Source organism: Triturus cristatus, chromosome 2_2 (assembly GCF_964204655.1).
Source record: "Triturus cristatus chromosome 2_2, aTriCri1.1, whole genome shotgun sequence".
NCBI lineage: Eukaryota > Metazoa > Chordata > Amphibia > Caudata > Salamandridae > Triturus > Triturus cristatus.
In genome coordinates this window covers 659,755,315-659,769,824 of record NC_140582.1, presented here as the reverse complement: position 1 = coordinate 659,769,824, position 14,510 = coordinate 659,755,315, and the positions used below count along the sequence as shown (strand labels likewise).

Genomic DNA, 14,510 nt, shown 5'->3' with positions numbered 1-14,510 from the left:
TGGCACTGCTTGCTGTTATGGCTCTCTGAGCAGCAGCATCAAAAAGTAAACCAGTTTCTAAGAGTCCTGATTACTATCCATATGATCCATGCTTTGCCCAGCGCTTCAGTAAAAAATAGGTGTTTGACTGTAAACGACTATGGGTGAGACAAGGTGTCAACCCTGTAATATCTTTGAGGACCATTTCTGCTAAATCTGCTATTTTGGTGAATAGCTCATGGGGTTTTCGAAAGGTATTTTAGTGCTTGTCCAGATTTGCCTGAAAAACTGAAACGCGGGAGAAATGCAAGTGAATAAAAAAGGAAAAAACCACCTTTCTTCCCTAAGCAGTCAGGTATAAGCTTCTCAATATTTCAAGCTACAGTTAAATAGCCTATGATGGAGCAAAGTATTCTCTGCGTGATCAATGTAGCCAAGCGCATCAATGCAGACCATTTCAATTGAGTGCTAATTTAATTAGAAAGCACCCATTTTCATTAATTCGTTCAACAAGATCACGGAAAACTCATGGCACGAACAGATGTTACTGTCTACCCCGATGAACATTCGGGGCTTTGTAAATTGCTCCGCCCATCTTTGTTTAGGAGAAGAGAGGGGGTTTTATCGCTGTCAGGGACCCCTTCTGTAAGAATTTTACAGCTCTCTGCACGTTTGATTGATGATAAAGCCCTGGCAACTACGCTGTAAATGTGTGCAGCCAGACACTAAATGTGTGCAGTCACAGCAAGATAACTAAAGGTAAACAGCAAATGCTGTGCGGCCTTAATAAAAAAAGAAGTTCCAGACACCATAGGCAGAGCAGAGGAGAATGAGAACTTGGGTCACAGGATACTGATAAGAGAGAAACACACCAGGGAGAACGCTTCAACCAATAGAAACTAACGAATAGTATAGTAACAAGCACACGGACAAATTACAAGTGAAGGTGGGATGTAAGCCCCTTTTAAGATATATTTAATAAAATAGATTTCACTAGCACAGAAACCTAAAAAGGGTCAGTTTTCAGTGGAAATATGTGATCTGTCTATGCTGTGTTTTGGCTCGCTTCCTGTCACGGGCACTATGCCTACTTACACAACTCAGAAGCCGTTTTTATTGGGAGACTTAGGGGAATGCTGGGTGGAAGGGGATTTGTGGCTTCCTGCACATTCTAGAACTTTAAGCCATGCAAGGATAATTAGTTTTTATAGTCAAACTTTGAGATTTGCAATGGATTCTGGATTTTAAAAAACCTGGTGAGAGCTACACAGCTCAACCCACCCTGGCTACCTCTACGTGTCAAGTTTAAAAAAATGTACAGGTTTGCTTGATTTCCCCAAGTGCCCGCTGAGCTAGAGTACAAAATCTACAGCTACCTACATTTGGAAAAAGGGTCAATTTTAAAGGGAAAAATGTGGTGTGTCCATGTCGTGTTTTGGTCTGTTTCCCGTCACGGGCACTAGCCCATGCACACAAGTGAGGTACCCTTTTTATCAAGAGACTTGAGGGAATGCTGGAAGAAAGGAAGTTTGAGGCTCCCCGCAGATTCTAGAACGTTACATGACAGAAATGTGTTCTTTCTGTCAAAGTTTGAAGTTGGCAAGGGTTTCTGGATTTTAAAAAAACCTAGTGAGAGCCACACAAGCCACCTCACCCTGGATTCTTCCAGGTGTCTATTTTTCCAAAATGTTCAAGTTTGCTGGGTTACCCTACGTGCTGGCTGAGCTAGGGCCCAATATCCATAGCGATCCACTTTCCAAAAAAGGATCAGTTTGAGTTTAAAATGTTTTGTGTTCATGTTGCATTTCGGGACATTTCCTGTCACGGGTCTTAGGCCTACCCACACAAGTGAGGTACCATTTTTATCGGAAGACTTGTGGGAGAATTTAATAGAAGAACATTTGATATTATCAATTGGACTCTGCTGCATGTGTGCCTTTAAATGTAAGCCAGTGTAAATGAAAGTAGACATTTTGAAAAAAAAAACTCTAAATTATATGCTAGAAAGGGTACCCATAAATTAAGAGCCGTGCAAATAACCACTGTTCCTAAAGTACATATCTTGTGCCCATCTCAGATATAGATAAGTTTCCTTGATAGCCATTTTTCACTCTACATATTTCACCATATGAATGGGCCTATACACAATGAAAAACCATTGTACAGTGAAGCTCAGTGGTTGGCTCTGGGTTCTCGGTGAACCTACAAACCCTATATATACCCGCAACCAGCAAGGTCTAGTGAATGTAATGGTATATTGCTTTTGTAAATCAGCCAACGTGACAACATGCTACAAGCAGGGAAAGAAGGGACACAGCCAACATTGTATTTGTTTGATACTCTGCATTTGAAGTTCGTAGTATATGGAGTATGGCCAAGAGTAGCAGTGGAACAGAGTTTAATTGTTTTAGCTCATTATTTTAACTTGTTGTATTAAACCGTTATTTTAGATTATTGTGTTAGCTTGTTAAGTTATTTTACTTAGCAGGAATGGCAGTAAGCAGTATGATTCAACCCCCACAATTTTTTATTAGAACAGGGGGAACGTTTACTTCCCAAGAAAAAATGGAAACCACTCTTTGGTTCTTACCTCATAGTGATTGGTGGAGAGAAGTTTTCAGCAGCAAGGAAGCAAGCTGTTTTACTTCACTACCTAGGGGTTGACGGTCGGAACATATATGACAGTCTAGATCCAGTACAGATTGGAAGGGGTACAGGTGAACCAGGTGATGATTATGAGATGTCTGTGTTACCTATACAAACTAAATTTGGGCCCCGTTTAATTTGAACATGGCGATGGAAAGGCATACACTTTTCATGCAAATCCAAGCTAAAGGAGAAAGATTAGGAAATGAAATGGCTGCTTTAAAGTCTTTGTGCAGGTAGAGAAAGTTCTAAGGGATTGCTTACTCTGTGCTGGCAACAACAAACACAGAACAGCTCTAGTATCACCTTTGGAGATAGGAGATCAACCATAGGCAAAATCTGCGTTGGACAATTTGAGATACTGGCTCCCAGTGTGAGGTTTGTGTTAGTGCTGGTTGACTACATTTGCAAATGGGTATCAACGTGTTGTGTGAACTCCATTGTCACAAGTCGTTTTCTTGAATTTAAAAAAAAAGTTTTTGTTTGTAAAGTTATTCCGAAAACTATTGTGACAAATAACTGGGTGCAATTCACCTCTCCGGAAATGGTAGAGTTTATCACTCACCACTGCACGGCTCTGCACGTGCCTATGGTTTGGTTGAGGACATGAATCATTTGACGAGAGCTTGTGCACAAACGGCAGTCAAAACCAGGATGTCTTTGAAAAGAATCCTGAGGAAAAAACTTTGGGCACATCGTAAAACACCTAATGGTGACACAGGGTGCTCGCCTTATAGGAAACTCGAGTAGAGTGGCTGGTACTAAACTTAATCCACTATGGTTGAATTGCAGCAAAGGGAAAGTATACGGAAGTTCTCACAAACTCAGAGTACCAAGAAGAAATATACGAGGAGGTTTGATGCAAAGCATGGAGTGAAGAGGAGCAGGTGAGAAATAGGCTAAATGGATTAAGTGAAGAAACCCGTCTGGTCCCCAAAGGTTAAAACAAAGTTTCTGGGTTCTAGACGCAGAATAGCGGTGTAGAAGAATGTGATTGCGCTAAGTGCGGGAGAGGTGTGGAGTAGATCTACTCTACAATCAAGGGCAAGCTAGGAACAAACAGTACCGGTATAAGCAATACGGAGAGACATGGGGAAGTGCAGATTATGGAGCCTGATGATAGAACGAGTGAGGATGCGAGATAGTATCAAAGTAATACGAGAATGAGGAAACAACCTCCATATCTCCAGGATTATGTACTGGAGTGAGATTCCCTTTTCTGTATTTATATTCACTAAACTTTGGTTTAATCTTTTCAAGATGTTTGGAAGTACTAGTAATAAAGTTAGATTTTGTCATAATTTATCATTTTAGTAATTTAAACATCTTCTATATATTTCCTTTGTTCTCAGTTCTCTTTTCTTTAGAACAGTATAGGTCTTTTATTGCTGTCACGCTTGTTATGTAATGTGATAAAAGGAAGAAGAGGGGTTTTATCTTGCCCTTTCACAGTGATGCTCTCGTTAGAGTGTTAAGTGCATCATAGGAACATCGAGGGTTTGTCCTGAGGCTGATGTTATAAAGATAAAGCTTCCTTATCTGTACCTTTCTCTTACCACATTGCACAAATGGAATTCGTTTTTGTAATTAATCTCACTACATGAGAATAACAGTGCTGTTCCACTCACGATAAGTTGTCACTCTGAGTGTCATACCTCAGATATTGACATGTCAAACACAGGCAGGTTGCAAACATAGAAAGGTCACAATAAGCAAACTGAAAACTTGCCAGCCACGACAGACAATCATGCACTCCCTGTGGCTTAGTGTGCAATGTTGTACTGAAGGTCCAGAAACACTGGCTGGAATCTTGCTTGTAAGTTGTTTAATGTGGCATACCTAGTGACCGCTCCGGTCAGGCCCCACAGAGTAACTGCTGCAACACATTCTAAACAGAATAAGCCCAGAACCTTCCCACATTAAGCATGACATAGAAACATTCTTACGGAACATCAACCAGAACCTACGCAGCCTTACCACAAGTTACCCATACACAAATGCACTACGATCCTGCAATGGGTTCGTTTGAAGCACTCTATCAAAGTTACAATACAATGCTATCTGATTCAGATGTCACACTATTTAGACCCTCTGACTTTGACCTGGACGCGGTGTTAAACCAAGAGGATTCCTCCAATGTCACTGCTGAGCAAAATCTCATGCTTTATATTTTTTAGAGGGAGCATCATTGCTGATCGGTAATTTAACAACTCGAAATCTCATTTAAATTGGCCCGAGAATACTAGCAATACCAGAATGTAATAGTTAGACTTCCAATGCGCAGTACAAATACTGATCCTTAACAAGCCGAGGATCAACTAACTCCCTTAACGCTTTAAATCAGATGAACAAGAAACACGTTACAAGTGGCACCAACGAAGAGGTTGTTTTGTCACAGAGGAATACACGCGTGCAAAAGTTAAAGGGCTTGACTTACAGTGAAAAGAAATTGAGGAGAGAGAAAAGTCCAAAAAGATCAACACAATTAAAACACCAGCAAAGAATTATCCCATTTAATATAGGTTAAATGCATCAGAGTGGAAATGAGGACTCCCTAGTAGCAGACGCACTAACATAAAACAATTCAAGGCAGTTCAAATAAAAGAACAAACCAGGAGTAAGTAGAAGCCCTCGGGAATGTGGGTACGAGGCCTGAAATAAGAGTCTCGTCGGGCGAGTGAGGCGATGTAAATCTTAGAGTTGATGTGCACGGGTTCGCGTTAGTACCTTAGTGGGTTCTGGATTTAACGGCAGAAACACAGATGAAGGAATTCATCTTGGAGAGTCTGTCAGTGCGGACCGTTAAACTAGACCGCATCTTGTCAAAGAACCTCGCGAGAATTTAGGGCCGCCATCTTGGAAGTGTGCCGGCGACGAGACCAGCGAACGGGAAAAGCTAGTGGGGAGAAAGAGAACCCAGAAGACACGGTTTACACGGAAGGCCGACATAAACACTTGGTGCGGCAGAAGAGCGTAGAGTCTAGTGGGGCGAGGCGGCGAAGCAGTGAGTGGGACTCAGACAACGGTTGGAGGCTGGGTAAAGCCATTTCTGGAGGTGGGCTGTCTTGTATGATGTGACCAGAATTAGTTGTGTGATGATCCCATAGGACACATTACAGTTCCCTATGAGACTGAGAACAGAGCAAATCTAAATAGATGGCTTGCTGATCCAGGTGTGAAAGGTTTGAGGAAACCCTTGCGCCCCCTTTTCCAAATAGACTTAAGTAATGTTGTTTAAGACCCGTAACGAGTGCCATCGTTTAGCATCTGCTTCTATGTAGAGATAGGTACCAAATCGGAAAGGGTGGTCGGAAGGGGGAGGGGAGGTTGGAGGAACGTCATAATTTCCAATCGTCACTGTCATTTTCGGTTACTGCGCACGCGCCCTTTGACGCATGCGCGGTAACCATGACAGGTTAAGTGTTGTCAAATAGCTGTCTTGTTTTGTTTCGCGTCACTGCTCCGTATATACTCGTTGACCTGTTATCTTAGACCTCTTCAGCTTTCCAGTACTGTGCAGTTCGTGTGACTGACGACAAACCGGGAAGCCTTGTGTGTTTAGATGTTCTAATGAACGTTTTGCAGTATTAATTAATAAAAAATATGAAACAAAGTTATGTTAAATGCAACGTAATGCATATACAACAAGACTGACGGTATAAAAGGGGTTCGTATTGAGCTTCCTCGCGGCGCAGTGGTATATTCCTTCGTGTTACCTCTGTGCACGAGGTTGTCATGTTTGTACGTGAAGTGTTTTCCGTCTTCTAGAGTCGAATATTATCTGCAAGGTCTATTGCGACGTTGTATTGAATTGTAATTGCATTTATATAGCGCTGACTACTCCTGACGAAGCTTCAACGCATCTTTTTGGTGAGTAGCACACTACTCTGGAACCCATAAAGGATTAGTGGTGAACTAATATAGTGAAATATGAAAGTAATTCAAGCAGTGTTTATGTTAGTCTGTTATTTGGATTGAGAAGGTTAGTGGAGGGATAGAAGCAGAAAAACGTTTGCATTTATATGGCCCTTGCTACCCCTGATGATGAGTTGAAGCATTTTTCAGTGAGTAAAATGCTACTTCGAAACCCAAATAGGATTTGTGGGGAATTAGTTTAGGGAAATATAGAGTTAATTTGAGTGGTGGACATGTTAGTCTGTTATGTGGATTGAAAAGGAGTAGTGGAGGGATTGAAGAGGGAAGGGTCTCGAATGTTTATTTTTTATTTTTTAGGGAGTTAATAGCAGTAGGAGGGGGTTTGGGATAAGTAAAGGGGAGGTGTAAGGGAAGAGTCAAAGGGAAAGGTTTAGAAAGGCTTGTTTGGCAGATCTGAATAGTAAAATAGATATGAGATGATGCAAGAAGGGTAGAGGAGTTTCGGAATAACTTTACAAACAAAAACTTTTTTTAAAAAGTCAAGAAAACGACTTGTGACAATGGAGTTCACACAACACGTTGATACCCATTTGGAAATGTGGTCAACCAGCACTAACACAAACCTCACACTGGCAGCCAGTATCTCAAATTGTCCAACACAGATTTTGCCCATGGTTGATCTTCTATCTCCAAAGGTGATACTAGAGCCGTTCTGTGTTTGTTGTTGCCAGTACAGAGTAAGCAATCCCTTACAACTTCCTCTACCTGCATAAAGACTTTAAAGCAGCCATTTCATTTCCTAATCTTTCTCCTTTAGCTTGGATTCGCATGAAAAGTGTATGCCTTTCCATCGCCATGTTCAAATTAAACGGGTCCCACAATGAGTTATGTTGGACCCGGCCTCGCAGAACGGCCCTCCGTGCACCCGCACCACCGAAACCTGGTACCTGCAGCCCCAACCACCCGGCCCAGCCGGCCCCTCCTACCAGAACACCCGCACCCGGCCCGGACATCCCCGTCCATGGCCTCCCTCCTTTCGGCCACCCCGGGCCCGCATGCCCACTTCATGCGTCAAGATGGCCGCCCGGCCCCAGCGCGACCCTGGCCTAGAGGCGCCACTCCGGCTGGAGGACATCACCCTTCCAGGGGAATGAGAGAGGGAGGAGCAGTTTCTATCGCACCTCTGGACTCCCCTGGGACGATGGGTTTCGATCGGCCCTCCGGCCTCCCTGAGAGCTGGCTCCACGCCTGCTGGGTGTCTGGGACTCCTCCCGGCCCGGCCCTGAACGAGATCAAAAGACAATAGCAGGAAACCCCGACAAGCGACCCCCAGGTGACAAGACCCCTGCCTCCACCGACCCCGGACATCAAAGAGGGGTCGACCTATAACAAGGGGTGCTCCGGGCCGGTCCGGAGATTCGACGCTGGAACAACGTAAGCCTGCTGAGTGACTCGCGGCTCCTGAAAGATCGTAACATCTCTGAACTTGCGCCTAAGCCTGCTGAGTGACTCGCGGCTCCTGAAAGATCGTAACATCTCTGAACTTGCGCCTAAGCCTGCTGAGTGACTCGCGGCTCCTGAAAGATCGTAACATCTCTGAACTTGCGCCTAAGCCTGCTGAGTGACTCGCGGCTCCTGAAAGATCGTAACATCTCTGAACTTGCGCCTAAGCCTGCTGAGTGACTCGCGGCTCCCGAAAGATCGTAACATCTCTGAACTTACGCCTAAGCCTGCTGAGTGACTCGCGGCTCCTGAAAGATCGTAACATCTCTGAACTTGCGCCTAAGCCTGCTGAGAGACTCGCGGCTCCCCCAGATTCTCACGGCCCCGCCGGACCCCGACTACGACCCCGTATCCCCCGGCTCGAGGATTGTGAGCTGTGCGCCGGATACGTCCCTGCTTGAACTTTTGCCAAAGACTGTCCCGCTACCCCCCTACCTTTCCGAGACTCTTGCACCCGTGCACACCGTGTACATATTTGCCGTGATAGCCTACTTGATAAAGATTGTTTCTGAGAATAACCGGTGTGATTACTCTGTGTCGTGTGGCGCCAGAAGTACGATCCTAGCTGCGAGATTCCTCCCCCTGGGGAGTCTCCCGCCAGTACCCGGCTACGATACTTTGAGGGTGGGTCTCAGGGTAGTCAGGACCCCCTTTCCGGGCTCCTCTGAGGTCGCCGTCTAACAAGTTAGTATAGGTAACACAGACATCTCATAATCATCACCTGTACCCCTTCCAATCGGTATTGGATCTAGACTGTCCTATATGTTCCCTATGTAGTGAAGTAAAACAGCTTGCTTCCTTGTTGCTGAAAACTTCTCTCCACCAATCGCTATGAGGTAAGAACCAAAGAGTGGTTTCCATTTTTCTAGGGAAGTAAACGTTCCCCCGTTGTAATACAAATTGTGGGGGTTGAATCGTACTGCTTACTGCCATTCCTGCTAAGTAAAATAACTTAACAAGCTAACACAATAATCTAAAATAACGGTTTAATACAACAAGTTAAAATGATGAGCTAAAACAATTAAACTCTGTTCCACTGCTACTCTTGGCCATACTCCATATACTATGAACTTCAAATGCAGAGTATCAAACATATGCAATGTTGGCTGTGTCCCTTCTTTCCCTGCTTGTAACGTTTTGTCACATTGGCTGATTTACAAAAGCAATATACCATTACATTCACTAGACCTTGCTGGTTGCGGGTATATATAGGGTTTGTTGGTTCACAGAGAACCCAGAGCCAACCACTGAGCTCCACTGTACATGTTACATGGAATAATGTAACTGTAAGTAATTACATTTTTAAGCAGAACTAACAAATATCTATTTTTAAAAACATAATTATTATACACATTTATACAAAGCAATACATAGCTATAGTCCAAATAAATGCTTACAAACATTGCATATGGTGGTTATGTGGGGAAGAGCCAATTCTTGAGTAGTCTTCTGAAGATAAGATGGTTATCCGTGGATCTTATGTTCAGGGGTAAATGGGTCCATAGTTTGGCTGCTTGAACAGAGAAGCATGTGCCACCCAGGTTTTTTCTTGTACAGTGGGATTTTGAGGCAAGGTGCCACTCTAGATCGTAGTTTCCTTTGTTGTATATATTTGTTGATTTTATGCCTTATGAATAGCAGTCATGTTCCATGTATGGCTTGGTGGGTGATACAAAGCAGCTTGAATGCGGATCTTCTGGCAACCAGTAACCAATGCAGGGCTATCAAGGCAGGGAAGATGTGGGCTTGTGGCTTTATATGTAAGAGTAGTCTGGCAGCCGAGTTCTGAATCCATTGTTGTCTTTTCATAGTAGTTAAAGGTGATCTGTGGTAGAGGCTGTTGGCGTAATCGAGTTTGAACAGAAGAAAAGAGATGGTAGCCCAGACCTTGTGTGGAAAGCCCAGATGGGGTAAGTTCCGTCACAGAGTTTTTATAGTAACAAAGCTTGGTCTTGCTAGTTTGTCCACTTGGGCATTTATTGATAGCCTGCAGTCTATGGTCATTCAGAGGTTTCTTACTTCCTTTGATACTCTAGGCAGTGTTCCCAGGTCATCAGGCCAGGCGGCAAGTGGTTCATAATGTTTCCAGTCGCTACATGTGAGTGTTTCCGTTTTGAAAACATTCAATTTGAGATGGCTCCACATCAGCCATTGATCCACGCCTCTGAGACAACTAAAAATTGGTGATTTTCCAATGTCTTTAAGGCATTCCAGTTGAAAGAGTATTTGCTCATCTGCTAGTTATAGCTTGTGAGGTAAAATTGATTGATCAGTGCCAGTAAATGTCTTCATGTAGATGTTAGAAAGTATGGGTGAGAGGATAGAGCATTGAGGGATCCCTGCTTTTGTGAAGTATGGTTTGGATGAGAGGGGGGGTGTATGGATGACATTAGTTCTGTTGTGAAGGTAGTATGTGATCCTGTCGATAGCAGTCCTTTCAAAGCCGGCTTCGTACAATCAGTTGCTGAATGTACCATGCAGATGCAGTGGCGTAACAAAAGTGAGGCCCCCTTCTGCAAAGTACATGGAGGGGGGCCCCTACGTTCCAGACCCAGTCAGGAGCTCTAAAGCCATATGCCCCCCCCTACACAATGCTGGAAGGGTCCTCTGGAACTCTGGGCCCCACATCATTGCAGAGTGTGCGTGGGCTATTCTTATGCCACTGCACAGATGCCAGACACCCCTCCCTGATTGTGGGTGTCATCTTTGTAAATGAAGTTCCACAAACACTTACCTGTTTCTGGAGTCCTTTTCTAGAGTGTAGTTGATCCGTTCAGTCTAAAAGTTTCCACCTCCGTTATGCAGAACCTTAATGCCAAAGACCCGCAAAATTAGTCTTCTGTATATCTTTTTTTGGCGATGTGAAAAACGATTGAAATCGTGCTACCATTAGTACACAACGCTATTTTATTAGGCATTTATTTAGTGGAGCATTCACTATCTTGGTGGTTTCTGCAGTCTTCAGTTCGTGGTTAGCATTCATCCAATGGAATTTTTCAATTGAAGGAACTTCATTCCTGGAGAACGTCTGGAAAGGCTTGGTAGTTTAAAGGGTGACAGTTAATTTGTAATGAGGAGTGCCTTGTCTGTTGGGCGTGGTTGGCAGTGCGGGTTCGGCTCTTGCACCCATCCAGCTACCCCATGTCGGCTGACATTCTTGTGACTCCAGTTTGGTGGTGATGTACCTTTCGTGGCTAGCAGATATGCTGATTTATGACAGTCTTTCTGCTGGAGCTAGTAGTTATACTGTTAGAAGAGCTAACCGCTTTAGTCAAAGATGTAGAGATTGTGGCAGTGAGTCGGCATTTAGTCATGGTAACCGGTGCCTTGAGTTTTTTTTTTTTACAATAAGTCGTGTGAATACTTCCAGACTGTTCCTTAGGGTCCCGAACATCTAATGCTACATTAATCTGGTTGGATATATCCCCTGTGTTAGACCTGCCAGCCCTTGGCTGTCCCCTCCTCATTTTTTTTCCTCCCTTCACCCTCTAATTTTTCTGTCCACTAGTTTTTTTTGGTGTTGATTTATAGGCTCTGGGTGCCCCATCATCACTAATTGATGGTGTGGCGCAAGGCGCTTCCCTAAAATGGAGGGAGGGAGAGAGCTCCTCCACAAAATGGTGGTCCCAACTGTCGCCTCAGAACCTGGGCCATAGACTGCCATGGGGGGTTCCGGAACCTTCTGGACCGCTCTGGTCAGTCAGGGCCCAGGTTATAAATAGAGGTGAAGGGGGGTCGGCCATTTTAGAAGGTAGCTGAGCTGTGAGGTAGTCAGGAGTAAGGCACCTGAGTGGGGAGGTGGCTGCGCTAGAGAGGGAATTGACAGTTCCTAGGGTCTGCATGACTTCCCTCATCAGCTGATACCACCCTCGACCTCTTGACCTGTCCCTGACCCCAGCCACTGACTTTGGGGGACATCTTCACCTCAAGAGACTCCTGTTTAGTCAGAATTCCTGAAGGAAGACCAGGGGGGAAGCCTCCGTCCTGAGCCATACCTCTCTCACCCTTATTGTGCCCGGGATTTTGAATCAAACAAGGCTTAACGTCTGGCCACCAGTCCTGCCTGTTTGGAAGGTGACTGAGCCCAAGAGATAAGCATTTGGTTGGCTTATTTCTCCGCCCTGGAGTGAACGCGGCACCCTTAATTTTAGCCCCCCCTGGCACGAGTCCCCGCCTGGAGCACTCACCGCCGCAACCCCGAGATTGGGAGGTTGCCTGCTTTCGCTAGGAGGTTGCCGGTGGTCTCTGGGAGGTCTGAGGGGAGAATCGGGACTCCCTGGTGAGGGCCGGTGAGCAGGCGACGCGCCTGAGGAACTGAGGAGAAGTACATCCAGGAAGCAGAGGTCGCGTAAGGCCGTGAAGCGCCTTCCCAGTGTCACCTGACGAGGGCAAATTCAGTTGCGCCGCCCCACTGTTGCCGGAAAAAGGAGTAGGCCGCGCCCCCGCAAGCCGCGTTGCCTCAGGCGGCCGCGGATCCCAGCAGCGGCGGAGTGGAGCCGAGTCAGCGCCTGGCCTATGGAGCCGTGTAGGGTCCGGGGACGACTCTGCGCCCGTGTAGTGGAGCCGAGTCAGCGCCTGGCCTACGGATCCATGTAGGGTCCGGGGACGACTCTGCGCCCGTGTTGTGGATCGCTGGTGCGAGGATTCCTCCCCGCGAGAAGACCCCACCTCAGGGAAATCCTTGGGGGAGGTGGCCGGTGGGTGTGCCCCGTGTTCGCCCCCCTTGAGGGACTTCCCTTTGCCAATCCCATGAGCCCCGATTGTCCCGCATGAAGTGGGAACTGAACTCCCAGCACCGCCGATCTTCCCAGGCAGAGGAGGACACCGAGGTTGAACAGTAAGCTGGGCTTAAGGAGAAAAGGGAAGGAGGGGGGTGGAACCGAGCAGGTGAAGACCTGGCAGTCCCGGCTGATGGTCCCATGGGAAGCCAGGATCTGGGAGTAAGATTGCCAGAACAAAGAAAGATTCATGTGTAATGTTTAACTGTAATAGTAAGATTGCCAGCACAAAGAAAGATTCATGTGTAATGTTTAACTGTAATAGTAAGATTGCCAGCACAAAGAAAGTTTCATGTGTAATGTTCAACTGTAATAGCTTGACTACCAGTAGCAAAGGAAGTTTCTGGGGCCATGCTCAGATGTATCAGCTTGATTCCCAGCAACAGACTAGAGTGGCAGCATAGCGCCTAATGGTAAAAGCGTGATCTTATACCACAGCCTAAGATCCAGGTAGTAAAGTGGTTAGTGTAGACATCGGACTGAGGGGCAACGAGTGGGCGTGTTGACCTTTTGACATTCCATGCCATGAAACCATTGTGGGAAGCACTACAAGTGGGAATTTAATATGGCGCTCTAGGGTCTAGGCGCTGGATTGACATATCTGATGATGTTTAGGTGGGGGGCTTTTCTGAAGTAAAAGAAGGAATTGTATTGTTGACTGGAATACTATGAAATATTTGCACCTGAAATGTGATGGTTAGAATTGATTGAGCGCAATTAAAAAGGAAATATAAAACTTCCTCTTATCAGTTTTACTTACTCTGTGTAGCGTCCTTTTTGAGTGGTGCAGCGCTGAAGTGGGAATTGGGTGTGATGCAAGCGCAACATGCGATTCTGGAGAAAAAGCCTTTCTGCTTGAGCCAAGCTACCCCAAGGACGTCGGGTCCAACAAGTTGGTGTTCAGCGGTGGGATCCTGAGTCTGTGCTTGCATCCGTTCAGTAGCAGTTTAACGTGCGCCACACCCTACACCTGATTGTTGTTTTTATAATTGTAGTTTTCTCCAGGTTGTCTCCCTGATTGGAATTTTTTGAAATTATTCTGTCCTGTGGTGTGACTTCCTTTTAGAGGAAGGGTCTCCTAACGTGAAGTTATTTTCCGCAATGTTGGGGCCCACCTGGCAGGATGGAGTTTGAGTTGGGTAGGCTGGAAGAGTATACCGTAACCCAGCTAAAGGAATTCTGCCAGGAGAGGGGGGTATTTTTCAAGCAGGGGGCAAAGAAAATAGAACTCTAAACTAGCTTGAGAGCCTGGGTTATGGCCCACCCTAGCGGAAAACGGGAGGAGGAGGGGACGGGACCGGACCCTACGGAAGGGACAGAATCACTTTTCCCCCCTGAGAGCGGCAACATGGATGTAGGATCTAGTGCCCCTTCAAGAGCGGGTAGTAGCGCTTCGGGGGGAAGCCTGTCTTCAGCTGAATTAGTCGACAGGAGGGAGGAGAGGCAGTTCAAAATGGATTTAGCCCACCTGGAAAAAGAAAGGGAGGAGCGGAGGTTCCTCCATGAGCTCCATCTGAAGGAATTGGAACTCAAGGCCCTACAGCTTGGAACCCCCAGCAGTCCCAATGGTGGCAGCGTACATAGAGAGATTATCAGGGAGCCCAGACGCTATCCACCCAAGGACGTAGTCGCCAGCTACGGTGTCGGGGATGACATTGCTAAGTGGTTGGCTGCCTATGAGGTCTCCTTACGAGCCCATGGGATCCCCAAGGCTCAGTGGGGGGGTTG

General features: G+C 45.8%; 2 protein-coding genes across 8 annotated transcripts in view; one reads left to right on the top strand and one right to left on the bottom strand.

The window, feature by feature from the left end:
* CEP44 (centrosomal protein 44) overlaps positions 1-5,487 on the bottom strand; it is a 242,714-nt gene extending 237,227 nt beyond the window's left edge. For 2 of the 6 annotated variants that reach the window (XM_085641846.1, XM_085641849.1), the window contains exon 1: positions 5,353-5,487. The gene's annotated coding sequence lies outside the window, so the exon portion shown is untranslated. Of the gene's footprint in view, positions 1-2,569 lie in introns of all 6 variants that reach the window. The other 4 variants (XM_085641848.1, XM_085641845.1, XM_085641850.1 and 1 more) reach the window with 4 other exon arrangements.
* A 10-nt stretch (positions 5,488-5,497) lies between these two features.
* The window catches only part of FBXO8 (F-box protein 8), a 194,320-nt gene continuing 185,307 nt past the window's right edge, over positions 5,498-14,510 (top strand). Inside the window, exon 1 of one of the 2 annotated variants that reach the window (XM_085641852.1) lies at positions 5,498-5,629. The gene's annotated coding sequence lies outside the window, so the exon portion shown is untranslated. Of the gene's footprint in view, positions 5,681-14,510 lie in introns of both variants that reach the window. The other variant, XM_085641851.1, reaches the window with a different exon arrangement.